This window comes from Aotus nancymaae, unplaced genomic scaffold (genome assembly GCF_030222135.1).
Source record: "Aotus nancymaae isolate 86718 unplaced genomic scaffold, 86718_ANA_hifiasm-v0.15.2.pri h1tg000057l, whole genome shotgun sequence".
NCBI lineage: Eukaryota > Metazoa > Chordata > Mammalia > Primates > Aotidae > Aotus > Aotus nancymaae.
In genome coordinates, this window is record NW_026988471.1 from 43,849,500 (window position 1) to 43,863,650 (window position 14,151).

Consider the following 14,151-nt stretch of genomic DNA (forward strand, 5'->3'; position numbering starts at 1 on the left):
CCTCCGACCCATGGAGCTTTAAGATTAAACTTCCCCCAGGACTGGGTCCTGCCCATGTTCAGTAAAAGCAGATTTTTCTGGACCTTCAGACTCACTGTTCCTCCAAGTGCTGCCCTCTTTGCAGCCCCTGGGCCCTAAACCCACGAGTCAGCCCTGCCAGGAGCCTCCAGGCAATGCTCAGCAGCACAGAGAGAACAGAACAGATATAGGGCCTGCCACTGTGGATAACACAGTGTGTGCCATATGAAAACTCATTGTAGAGCAAGAACTGAAAACCTGGGCCACGATTACCTGATGTATGGGTGTGTATCAGTATGCCCCTGGTTCTCCTCCTCCCCCATGTTTGTAGGAAACTGATTCCAGCAGGTCTGGGTCAGAACCTCTTGGTAGCAGCAGTAGCTGGGCGCCAGCCCTAAAAAGATTACATACTGAATGAGGGTCTCCTCACACTCCTCATCCCCTTCCCTGCCCGGCCTATTCCCTGATAGTCTTTGCCACAGGACAGAATACTTGGGAGGTGTCTGGATGAGGATTTAATAGCCAACCAGAGCCAATGACAATTTCAGCCCCCCAGATGCAGTGTTCAGAGCAGTTGCTGAGAGGCCTGCGTGGTGCCGAAACTTTTGGGTCTACCTCACTCCAATCTCCGAATCCCTGTCCTCCTTCCTCTCCAAAGACCCATTCCCAAGAGGCTTGTACTTGCTTTTTATCCAGCACAAACCAGAGAAACTCCATGGCTAGGGGGAGAAATCTTTTCAGAACCATGGCAATTTAGGCTTCACTGAAATGCTTCCTTTCACCTCCAAGCTTCCTTGAAGTCGCCTGGGAGGACGAGACTTTCTGGAAAGCAGCAGCAGGGGTGGGTGGGTGCTCCCCGATGATCTCAGGCTGATGGAATAGTTTTGTCCTAGACAAACTGTCAGGGGCAGTTTGGGGTCTTTGTGTCTGGAGTTGGGCAGGAAGCTCCCAGGACAGAGCCCAAAGGTACTCAATGTCCGGCGACCATTGAGCAGCCCGGGGCTGACACACTGAGCCCACAGGGGGCACTTGGGAAAAGGGAGAAGGCAGCCCACTGGCCTCCCTAGGGCTTCTCTAGTTTTGGGATGGGGTCCTTTTGGAAAGAATAGGGTAATCTAGGAAGAAGAAGCTGCTCTCCGGCTATTTCCAAGGCCAGCGGATGGGAAGGCCTTTGTTCTGGGTAAACCAGAAACCTTGTTTGCAACAGAGGGAAAAAGAGAAGGGGGCGGGTGCCCAGTGCCAAGTCAGGGAACCAGAGCTTTTTTTTTTTTTTTGGTTTGTTTTTGATCTTTATTTTTCCAGTCTATAAAGGCGGCAGAAATCCCCTGGGCAGACTCCGGCCCTGGCGCCGCCCGCCTCCGCGCTCCGTGCAGCTCACCTCGGGTTCTGGGACGCCCGGGCCTGGCTGAGGGCTCTCCGCCCTCTACGAGCCAGCTCCGAGAGTCTCAGCCGGGCCGGGCCGGGTGCGGTCCTCAGACAGTCCCCGAGTTCTCTCTTCCCTACGCACACTCGCCAGGGCTCGGCCCCCCGCCTGGGCCTGGGCGACGCGTTTCGTTGAAAGCGGGCAGGTGGCGGCGGGCGGGGCTGCACGAAGGCTCCGGCACCTCCCACCTGCCCTTCGCACCCGCGGGGTCTGTCCGGTCCCGGCCGACGCAACCAGCTCCTCGCAAAGCCCGCACCCGCGGTTTTCTGTGCTGTCCTGCGAGGGGCAGGTCAGGGCGCGGCCAGTCGGTTCACTCGAATTCTCCGTGTCGGAGAACGCGCCCCGCGGCGCCCCGAGCCCGGCAAGGTTGCGAGGCGCTGGACTACGGGCGGCCGCACTCCTGGAACAGCGCCAACCGTGGCGTCGCCCGCGCCGCACGTGGCTGGCGCGGTCACAGGCCCCGAGGGTTGGAGCAACGGGTTCCCCGCCGCCCCTCTGCCCTCCGGGCCTTTACCTTGAGTCCCACGCGGCAGCCTGGAGGGCCCACACGATAAAACGGTTTAGAGGCCGCAGGCTCACGGGGGATTTTGTTCAAACGAAAAAACGAGGTCTGGGGCTTGGGGCCCTCCTGGAGGCCGGCAGAGCGGCGAGTCGGCCCGGGAGGCGCCGGCACCAGGCGGGATTTGGGGCAGGGATCCGGGCCCAGGCGCTGGCAGCCTTCCTGCGACGCCCGGCCCTGCGGCCCCGCCCGCGGTTCCGCCTTAGTCCTGGAGTCCCTTCCCCGGCCCCTTCGCCTGGGCAGGGCGGGGCGCGGGCGCGGCGGGCAGGGCCACCGGGCGAGGGGCCGGGCAGGCGGCTTTGGGTTCAGGGAGCTGCGGACCTCCACCGCCGCCGGGTCGTTTTGCAGCCGGGCGGTGGAGGGCTGCGCGTCCCAGGCCCCGCAGCTCCGCCGGGTCTGCACGCCAGCGCCCCCACGCGGCGGGCTCAGGGTTCAGGCCGGCGGGGCTGTGCGCTCGGCTCTCCCCAGGCATGTAGCCCAGGAAGGAGAGGCCGAAGGGAGGGCCTGCTGGTGCCTCCCTCCTCCCCCCAGCACTGACCCGCCTGTGCGCTGGTACGGAGGGCTCGAAAAGCGGGTCGCGTCCGCGAAGAGCGAGACCTCGGAGACAGACACACACACAGCCCGGAGGTGCAATAGGTTGCCAGACAGTCTGATCACAGGATTCTTGGGGGGATAGACACTGGCTTTTCTCCATCTCACGTTTCCCCTGCAGCGTTTGGGTGCCCAGGAAATGTTTGAATGGATGTCTGAATGACCAATCGGGTCGGACTGACAGCAACAGCTGGAAAGTGACCAGGCCAATAGGAGTATGACCCTCTTCCTCCTCTTTCCTCCTGCTCTTCTCTCCCAGCCCCTGTCTTACCCTCCCCTTCCTTGGAGGGGAAGTCTCAGAGAGTGGACGCTTTCCTTCAACCAGAGTCCTGGGTGCTGGAGTCTCCCCAGGGCGGGAGGAGCTACAGACTGAACTCGCTGCCCTTAGAAATTCGAGGTCTAACTGCCTAAAGCATCACTAGGTTCCCATGGTTCTTGACCCAGACCCACCACTTTCTTTCTGCAGGAAAGGAAGTTTTCTAAGTAGAGTTATTCTAATTTTTCTGGGGCTGCCGTCTTCCGTTGCATTTCCTTAGTTACTTTACAAAAATCCTCTGTAGGCAACGAGTAGATCAGGTTTCCTGTTAGAAGTGACTTTTTTTTTCCTTCTTCTTTCCATTACCTGAAAGAAACTCTATCCTGTCGTAGGGATTCCTGGCTTGGCACTTCTCTCTCATGTGGCATCTATTTTTATTACCATTAATTACAATGCATCAGCCCGACGCATCAGTGATACCCCCTCCTGCCTGGCTGGTGACTGCTGTTGGCTCTACGGATTTGGGTAGCACCTGGGCAAGAGGCCACTCCTACCCGGCCATTGGAGGCAGCCACGTAGGGGTTTCTACCGAGTTCTGCATTTTTAAAGGGAACCTAGAAAAAGCCAGCATTGTTCTTAACTTGGAAATCCAATACTTTACTTTGTTGTCTCTGAATTAAGGTTGAAATCCAGGGGCTGTTTCTTATAGAAGAATATGTGCTAATTAATTTATGCGCAGTGCTGTGAGAACACTTTAATGAAGTAGGTAGAAACAAGATACAGCGCTGCTGGGGAGGCCAGATCGCTCAAGGAAACCTGTGTGTGAGCCTGCTGCAGCGGGACCTGGTCAGAGTTAGCCTCCAAGCGGTGTCTTTCTGGTAGCACTGTGGCGTTCTGGTTTGTGGTGACAAGTATGGTCAGCTTTCTTTGTTCCAACTACTGTAATATAGTCACACTATTATAAATGCTCTCACACACAGAGAAAGGTAGGGTGAGTAGAGTGGAGAACGTCGGCTGTGGTGTCAGCCAAGCCCGGGTTCTTAATCCAGACTAACCCCTTTAGTAAGTGACCCAATCTTGGAGCTTTATTTTGTGCATTTGTAAAATGGGGATTTTAGAGCCCAGTGTTTGGTGCACAGTAAGCATTCAACAAATAGGTTGTTGAATTGGATACAATTACTTTGGGGATTAGAGAGAAAGTTTACAAAATATCTGGTACATTGTAGATGCTCAGTAATTGACGCTATTGTCACAAAGGCTGTGATCATGATCGAGTATTTAGCGTTGCATACAATTAGTGTTATTTCAGAAAGCATCTGACTTAAATGTCAAAAAACAGATTGAGTTTCCGGGTGACAATTATTATCAAGACTCTATTATATGCTCAGACTGGGCTAGGCACCCTGGGAAGTGCTGAGATACATGACTGGAGGCCCTTGGGGGCATTTGGAAAGACAGGAATGGGTGCACAGGAGATCACCTTGGCGTCTGCAGTTCACCATCCACAGCAACTGTGGAAGGAGTGTGCGCTTTGGAGCCAGGCTATCTGGGTTAAATCCTGCCCCTGGCACTTAATAACAGTGTGACCAAGGTTAAGCAACTTAAAGTTATGGAGTCAGTTTCTTGGTCTTGGTAGATGGGGGAGGGAATAAAAGCTGGGTGCTGTGGCTCATGCCTGTATTCCCAGCACTTTTGGTGGCAGAAGCAGATGGATTATTTGAGGCCAGGAGTTCAAGACCAGCCTGGCCAATATGGTGAAACCCTATCTCTGCTAAAATACAAAAATTAGCTGAGTGAAAAAATTAGCTGGGTGTGGTGGTAGATGCCTATAATCCCAGCTATTTGGGAGGCTGGAATTTGCTTTAATCCTGGAGATGGAGGTTGCAGTGAGCTAAGATCACACCACTGCACTCCAGCCTGGGCAACAAAGTGAGACTGTCTCAAAAAAAAAAAAAAAAAAAAGAAGAAGAAGAAGAAAAGTAGGTGTAACAAACCCCTTGCTTCCAGGGGTTTGAGAAGAGGAAAGCAGCTGATGCATGTATGTGAAAAGTCTGGATTCCCTATTTGGAGACACACTGGATGGAGAACTTCAGCTGCCATACTGTTTTACATTATCTGATAGTATTTCCAGGATTTTGGTCACAGTAGAACGATTCTCAGAAAGCAAAAGACAGCTGCGTACAAGTGTGGCATTGCATATTCCTATGGGGTTGAGATGAAGTTTTTTGGTTCTATTGTGTTTGTTCTCAGGACTGAATACAAAGCAGAACTCATCCTAAAGGCTCTGTAGGTGTGTGTGGACTGTGATTACGACCAAGAGAAAATAAAGTGACTGTGCTTCTCTTCCCTAACTCCATCCTCATCAGCCCCCTGAGCCCTCTGAACCTTGAGATAGGGCCAGGTGGATCTGTTGAAATAAAAAATAGCTTCTACTAATAGAGTATCCACTAGGCGCAAAATGGTGTACTAAGGTAGAGTGGGTACGATAATCCTGTAATGTGGGTATTAGCATTTACAGATGAGCAGACAGGTTCAGAGAGGTTAAGCAACTTGCCCAAAGTCATACAGCTGGTAAGGCCTCTGGAATTTCAGTCTTTGATGCCGGAACCCATAGTGTAAACCATAAGTCTTGCTGCCCTTAGTTTCTCTGTAATAGCAAAAGTAATGATAGGACAAAGTTACTGAATGCTTATTATGTGCTAGGCATTGTGCTATTTCACATAATCTCAAATGCCTGTATGAGCTGGATGTGATTAACATCTCCATCTTACAGGTGATGACCCTGAGGCTCATAAAGGTTAAGTGTGAGTCTGGCAGCTATGCCAGAGCTGGGTTCTTGAACCCAGGCCGTTGGGCTGCAGAGTGCATGCTCTGGCCCACTGCACTGGGGCCTGCTTTTCTACCAAGTTCTCCCCCTTAACCCCCAAAGCCTTTCCTCTCTCTAAGCTCAGGTTCTCAGACACTTCCAGCTTCCAGTGGTTGAGAGTTCTTTCCAGGTGTCAGGAAGAAGTAGGTCTAGGTTCTAGAAAACGCTATCCCTTGCCCTTCTCAAGTCTCAGCCCCTCAGGCCCTGAGATTTTCGGAGATTGGTGACCTTTAGTCCCTGTTTGCTCCTGCTGAGAAGGAGCCCACTGTGACTAGGGCACACCATCCCTTAGCATCCTCAGCCCCACAGCTGGGAAAGTCTGGACATGCTCATGGCCCCTTTGAGTTGGTATCCATTATGCCTGGGGTGAGCCTCAGGGACTCAGAGAATTTGAATGTCTTAGCAAGGTACTTTGAAGCACAAGTCACGGAAATCCACTGAGACAAATAGAAGAAACAAAAATAAATGTATTTTAAGGATTCAAGGGTGGCGTGGGCATTCAAGGGCAAGGAATACCATGTCCTTAAGAAGAGTGGAACAGAACCTGGGAAAGAGTTGGAAATCAAGGCAGCCACACTTTCCCCAACTCTGGATGGAAGAATGGCCTCTTTTCTGTGTTCCCTTCCAAGTGTCTTTGTTCTGCTCTCTCTGAAGAGCAGCTTGTCCTGGGTGCTTCCTAGTCTTTGTGTATCCCCCTGGTTCAAACACTCCAGAGGCACTAAAAAACATCTCTGCCCTGTTCCAAATTCCTGAGGGAGGGAACAGGGGTGGAGATAGAGAGAATCTTATAGGCTTATCATCTTGGGTCAGTGATTCCCACTCTGATCAGCGATGTTGGGGTGAGTGGGTGGGAGGGATTATGCGGCCACTGCCCAATCACCAGGGACTGTGACCCCAGGCTTGGAAGAAGAAAGTGACTGTACCACCGCGATTCACGTCCGCTATCAATGTGAGAGTCTAGTGCCTGGTACCTAAGGCGTATTAAATAAATACTGCTTTCCTTTCTTTCCCCTTCCTCCTCACTCCCCAACGTCAGTCCTTTTCCAATCCACCCATCACAAATTAGCCAGAGCAACCAATTTGGAACACAGATAAGATTGTTCCACTCTGTCTTTAAATTCCTCTAATGGTACCTATTAACCTTAGGATGGAATGCAGCCTCCTTACCATAGCTAATGGGGCCCTTTGCTATTGGACTTTGCACATGTGACCAGCCTATCTCTCCCCACTGCCCACTTCTTCCTCAAGGCTTCAGCCAGCCTCAAGAATCTGCAGTTCATGGACTCTTCCACTCCTTCTGTAGCTGTGCATCACCACTGCCTATGCTCCTGTAGAGAAGCAGAAGCAGAAGCCTCACTGACTCTGGGCTCAGTTGTGTGACAGGCTTTGATCAGTGAAATGTGAGCGGATGAGCAGAAGCTTGTAGAGACATTGCAATTGCCACCAAGACACTTTCTTCTTTTTCCTCCATACCCCAGATAGGTGCTCCTCTAGCCTGTGTCACAGGATGAAATGGAAAACGGCACAGCGCCCCAGTCTGAAACAGTCACAGATGCCCTGCAGCGTACAGTGAATATGAGTGAGGAATAATGTGTATGACTGCAAACCTCTGAGGCTTGGGGAGTGTTGGTTACTATGGCAAAGCTGAGTAATGTATTTCCCTCTCTCACCTCAAATCTCCCTGGAACTCCCTACTTTCCCAATCTCCTAATCTTTCAGGACTCAGATTAGATGTTACTTTCCCTGGAAAACTTTCCTGACATTCTTCTTTCCTACGTGAGGCAATGGCCCTGCTCCAGTTCCTGTATCACCTTCCTGTCCTCACCCCCGGCATTGTACTCATGTCACAGTGCTCTCACCCCTTGATTTCACACCTGATGGCACCAAATCTGGGAGCTCCTTGAAGGCAGGAACTATATACTTTTGGTTCCCCACTCCTTCCCTTTTAGATCCTCAAAAAAATTTGTTGGAAAATGAATGAATTTAGTGGTATGAGTAATCTTCTACTTGTGTGGTAGATTTTATTTTCTAAAGATGACTAAAACATCTGCCATTCCCCGTGCTTTGCTTTGCTTTTCCCTCCTTCCTTCCTTCCTTCCTTCCTTCCTTCTTTCCTTCTTCCCTCCCTCCCTCCCCCCCTTCCTTCCTTCCTTCCTCTCTTTCTTTTTGACAGGGTGTTACCCTGTTGCCCAGGCTGGAGTGCAGTATTGCCATCATAGCTCATTGCAGCCTTGAAGTCCTGGGTTCAAACGGTCCTCCTTCTTCAGCCTCCTAAATAGCTGGGGCTAATTTAGAGTTCTTGCTGAAAGGACATAGAAAGGGGCTCACACACATAGAATAAAACAGCAATGTACGTGCACACACATAAGTAAACATACATATAGGCAAGTATCTGTCTCAACACATACACATATATAAATACATTATACTTATAATTAATAGGAATAATGGATATGCCTATTCATACTCACATGCAGATGTAATTTTGGAAGCCATGGGGACTGGTTTGTCTTCAATGCACTGCATGTCTCTGGGTCACCCCCAAACCAGTCCTTTATGAGGGACTTTAGTCACAATTTCTAGTGATGGTTTTGGGGAAGGGAGACTTAGGTGGTAAGAACAGCAGAACTTGAAACTAGAAAATGTAAACAAACATCTAGGCGCGGTGGCTCACTCCTGTAATCCCAGCACTTTGGGAGGCCGAGGAGGGCGGATCCTGAGGTCAAGAGATCGATACTATCCTGGCCAACATGGTGAAACCCCGTCTCTACTAAAAATACAAAAATTAGCCGGATGTGGTGCCACATGCCTGTAATCCCAGCTACTCAGGAGGCTGAGGTAGGAGAATTGCTTGAACCCAGGAGGCGAGGTTGAGGTGAGCTGAGATTGTGTCATTGCACTCCAGCCTGGGCAACAGGAGCGAAACTCTGCTTAAAAAAAAAAGCCCTTTTGTTAATTTATAATAGTCTTTTATTAAGTGCTCACTGTGACATTGAACAAGGGGCTTGAGAGGAAAGATTTCATGTCTCCCCTGACTACTGTCTAAGGTGGGGACTGCCATTAAGCCCATTTTACATTATGGTAGGTGGGTACTTGGGGTGCAGGGAGGTTAAACTGCGGATGTGATAGAGAAGGGAGTGGAAGCAAGGTCTGCTTGCAGAGTCTGGGCATGTGGCCACTGTCCTGCATTGCCATCCTGAGCAGTAGGACTGCTGAGCTCATGCTGAATGCACTGACCATGCTCTGGATTTTGCAGGAGCAGAGGGAGGAAGGGGGAATCCAGGTGCTGCCTGGTGGCCAGGCAGGCTAGTTGATGCCCACATGACCAAGCAAGGCTGCCAGGCCAGGATGCTCCTCTCCTCCTCCTGGTGTGGTCCTGGAGCCTGGGCCACCTGAGTCGGGATGCAGAGACCAGTGGATGCTATGATGCCTTGCTGGTATTCTGTATCAGTGGTAGCCAGGGCTGGAGGGAAACCTCTTCACTGGCTCATTCTGGAATGGAGATTGATTTCCCAGTGTCCCCTCCTGCATCTCCGGAGTTGGTTGGTGTCAGAGGGAGGATATTTTTGTAAGGATGAACTGTTGTTGAAAGTTTCCTGCAGCTGCTGGCCCAGGTCTCCCTCCAGCAGTCACAGGGCCTGTCATCTACACCTCGCTCTGCTTCCCAACATGTTCAAATGAGAAGAGGGCCCTTCTGAAGAGCCCTCGGCTCTCAGGAACCAGCAGGATACAAGAGTGGGAGTAGGCCTGGTGGCTCCTCACCAGCCACCTGTGGTGTGGGGGCTCGGGAGAAGCTGTGTATTTAGAGATTCTTCCTTGAATACAGGGCTGCAGCTATTTTGAGAAAAGATTAATTTTCATCTTTCACCTGCAGAGAGGTCCTGGGCAGACATCAGGGAGAAAGAGTGACAATTTGGGAAACCTTAAGCGGTTTTGATTTATCTGGGTCTCAACTTTCTCATCTATAAAATGAGGTTGCCAAGTCCATCAACAAGAGGTGCTCTTTCTCCATCCCTGACTGGTTAGAGGATTGGCAGAGCAGCTCGCACTTCAGGTGCCCAGATTTGACATGGCTGGGCTCCGAGGCTGGCACAGTGATGTCGCAAAGTCAGCTGGGCCCTCTGTGCTTTCCAGAATGAAAGCGGCTTTTTTTTTTTTTTTTTTTCAATTTGGGATCCAAGATGCTGAGTCAATCATCAGCTCAGAAGAGGAGATTTTGTTGTAAAACAATCCAAAAGGTCCCTCCATACATCCCTGCCCAGCACTCTAGGCCTCTCCCCAATGTTAATTCTGGGGGGATGCCTCCAGGAAAGCGCAACAGCGGGTGGAGAGGGCGGAGCTGGATGAAGCAGATTCTGAGGGGAAAACCAGGGTTTCAGAGTTTCCTAGGGGTGAGCCCAAGCCAGGCATGTGTCCTGGGCACCACGTACACTTACTTTCTTCAGATTCTGTTATTCTCAAAGTCTCTATTGATCATCTATTGTGTGCCCAGCCATGTGCTCCTCTATGGGGACCCTGAAAGGGAAGACAGTTCCTATCCTAGATGACCTGACCATTTAGCTGAGGGTGGGGGAGGCATGTGTAACTCACCAGACAGAGAGCACCTCCCCAAGAGTGTGCGCTCAGTGCTTGGAGTGTGTTACAGGCAGGCCTGGAGGGGATGGTGGGAGCTGGATGAAAGGAGGGGGACTTGGAGAGAAGGCAGAGGGCACAGCAGAGGGCATTCCAAGAAGAGGTGTCAGTCTGAGCAACTATGTAGGAATGGTTTTGATTAGTAGTGGTGCTAAGGACACTGTGATGAGATTAACCAGGATTGAAGTCAATGGCAAACATTGACGCCGTGTAGGGCATGGATTATGGAGGACTGGATCTCCACCGAAAAGTTTTGAGCAGGAGAATAATCTGATTAGAGTTGATTTTGGCTGCATAGCAGGCATGCAGGAGGGTGCAGGTCCACAGGTTTCTGAGTCTAAGCCCTAACTTAATCCTGAGTTATTGCTCTCCTCTCTTTCTAAATATAGCAACCATCCATCTACCATTCATTTACTATCGATCTATCTATCCATCTATTAATTACCCATCCATCTATTTATTCATCCACTCATTCCTCACCGGCCTCTAGTGTAAGGTCCTTCACTAGGGCAGAGACGTTGTGTTCTCTGCCATATTCCTGGTTTTTAGTATAGTTCCTGGTACATAGTGGTCCCTCAATAACTATCTTTGAGCAAATTCTCTCACTGAGCACTCACATGTTTACGCTTTGCACAGGATGTTGAGTCCGTTCTGCTGTACTCTGTGGGGGAGCCATAGCTGGTTATTTGAGGGGAGTCCCAGAATGCTTCTTCAGTCTCCCAAGAAAGTCCTAGAGAGATCCTTCCCCCTCTAGTTTAGACAACAGCCTTGAGCTTTGGGAAAGGAGGCCTGGAGGCTAGTCCCAGTTTTGCAAAGACAAAGTATGTGGCCTTGAGCACTAATATTTTCTCTTTGTTTCTTTGGCAAAGAAAGGAATAAGCTTGGGACAAGAGAGCTTTGAGAGTCTTCAGACTCTGACAGGTTATAATTCTATAACCCTAATCCTTCTCATCATAGGGCAAATGAAACTATGTTTAAAAAAAAAAAAAACTGCTTGGAAGCCAGGCAAGTTGGCTCACACCTGTAATCTCAGCACTTTGGGAGACAGAGGCAGGAGGACTGCTTGAGGCTAGGAGTTCCAGACCAGCCTTGGCAACAAGGTGAGACCCTGTCTCTATAAAAAATAAAGAAGTATCTGGGTGTAGTGGCGCACAACTGTGGTCCCAGCTACATAGGAGGCAGAGGCAGGAGGATCACTTGAGCCTGGGAGTTTGAGGCTTCATTGAGCCATGTTCGTGCCACTGTACTCCAGCCTGGGTGACAGAGCAGGACTCTGTCTCAGAAACAAAAAACAAAACAAAACAAAAAACAACAAACCTGCTTGGATTCAGTCAAAGGGAAGTTCCCCAAATTCAGCAATTTAATATGTTCCTCAGCAACATGGAACCTCCAGAGCTAAGTAGCGAAGCATTATTCAGCCCTGGAATAGAATTCTCGTCTGGCAGTCCCAGTGTGAATGCGTTACCCCACTCATAACTGGGAGAATCCAGGAGTGCACAGAAAGCAACTTAATTGCTCTGAGACTGAGTTCCTTTTCCTGATTAAGTCACTTAATAAATGACCATGTCAAGTAGCCTGAGGCGTGGCATTTCCAAGGAGGACCTAAATCTCTTTTAATTTTCAGGACTGTGTGCTTTCCTTTTGCAGCCTCCAGCTGCTGTGCCCAGCCTGCCATCTGAGAAGCATTTCTTTAAGGTGTCAAAAGGACGTGTCATGCATTTGGAATAAGGGCTAAATTAAAAGGCCGTACAACACATAGTTATATAAATTGAGGTATTTGGGCTGTTTCCTCCAGTACAAACTACTCATTTGGCAGTTTTTCCTGGAGCAGAAACGCAAAGCGCAGTGGGACACTTATCTGACATTTGCACCTCCCCACGTGCACACGCACGGACAGGTGTGCACGCATAGGCAGGGAAGTGCAGGATCCCTTGAATTAGACATATCCATTTAGCCGTATGGATTTTGTTGCTTCAGAAGAGGCAAAGATTGGTGACTGATAACTTGGCACTTCTAATTTTCACGCTTGCTTCTGAGAATGGCCCTGGAACTTGGTCCCCTTTGCTTGCTTCTGAGAATGGCCCTGGAACTTGGTCCCCTTGCCTCTTGAGAGACTCGACTTCTGTGATGAACTCATATAGCATGTTATATTTCTTATTTTAATTTTTATTATTTTTTGAGACTGAGTCTCACTGTGTTGCCCAGGCTGGAGTGCAGTGGCACCATCTGGGCTCACTGCAACCTCTGCCTCCTGGGTTCAAGCAATTCTCCTACCTCAGCCTCCTGAGTAGCTAGGATTACAGGCATGTGCCACCATGCCCAGCTAATTTTTGTGTTTTTAGTAGAGAGAGGGTTTCACCATGTTGGCTAGGCTAGTCTCGAAGTACTGACCTCAGGGGATCCACCTGTCTTGGCCTCCCAAAGTGCTGGGATTATAGGCGTCAGCCACTGCATCCAGCCATGTTACTGCATCCAGCCATGTTATGTTTCTTAACTCAGAGGGGAGAAGAAACTTTAAGTGATTTCATCCAACTGCCTCACTTTTAAGATGAAGACACCAGTGCCCACCAGGGCATAGCCTGAGAAAGTCAGAGCCAGTGCCAGGCCCCAGATTTCTCAGTTCTTTATGTTGCATACCGTACCCACCAAGGTTTAGAGGGCATCATTTGCACCAGTCAGCAAAGTGGCTGGCTCTCCTTGTTCCTTCAGCTTTTGCTTTGCTTGGCAACTGGGCTGGTGGGCACAGCCCCAGCCACACAGCAAGGACACTGTAGTAGCTAGTCTCCCAAAAAGCCCCTGCCCCGCCAAAGGTCAACCCTCCCAGAATTCACACCAGTCCCTCCCACACTAAATCTGGGCTGACCCTTTCAATCATTAGAATGTAGCAGAGGCAAGTAACACTTTGTGACTTCTGAGGCTGAGTCATAGAAAGCCTTGCAGCTTCTGCCTTGGACTCTGAAAACATGAGTTCGGGGGAAAGCCACTACTGTGTAAGAAGTCTGCGACTCTGGACCGCCATATTGTGAAGGAGCTCAAGCTAGCCACATGACAAGAATGTATGGGATGTGTTGGGGCCATCATCTAGTGTTCCTGCTATCCCTGCCCCAGTGCCAGACGTATATGTGAAGAAGCCTTTTGGGACACCCAGCCTAGTTGAGGCTTCAGATGTCTCCAGCTCCTGCTGACATCAGAAGAGACCCAAGGTGAGAACTGCCCAGCTGGGCCCATTCAACCCCCAGAACCATGTGAAATTTATTTATTTTATTTTTTAACTAAAATTTTTTTTAAAAAATTAAGAGACAGGATCTCTTAAAATTCTGCTGCCCGGGTTGGAGTGCAGTGGCATGAGCACAGCTCACTGCATCACTCCAGCTCCTGGACTCAGGCGACCCCCTTGCTTCAGCCTCCTGAATAGCTAAGACCAAAGGCACCCAGTTAATTATAAATTTTTTTTTTTTTTTGTAGAGACAAGGTCTTGCTACATTGCCCAGGCTGGCCTTGAACTCCTGGCCTTAGCGATCCTCCCACCTCAGTCTCCCCAAGTGTTGGGTTTAGATGCATGAGCCACCGCACCAAGATAAGAAATTTAAATAAATTGTTTTAAGTCATTGTTTTGGGGCTGGTTGTTACACAGCAATAGACACTGGAACTGGCACAAACACATGCCATGGTTTCTCTCCTCTGTCCTGCCTCTAGTCAGGGCCCCCTTTTCCCTTTCCTTCTGTCCCCAGTCCCCCTCTCCCTCATCCTGGAGTTATTGCAGCTCAGATAAGCCACAAGACAGAAAACTGAGAGCAGACTGCCTT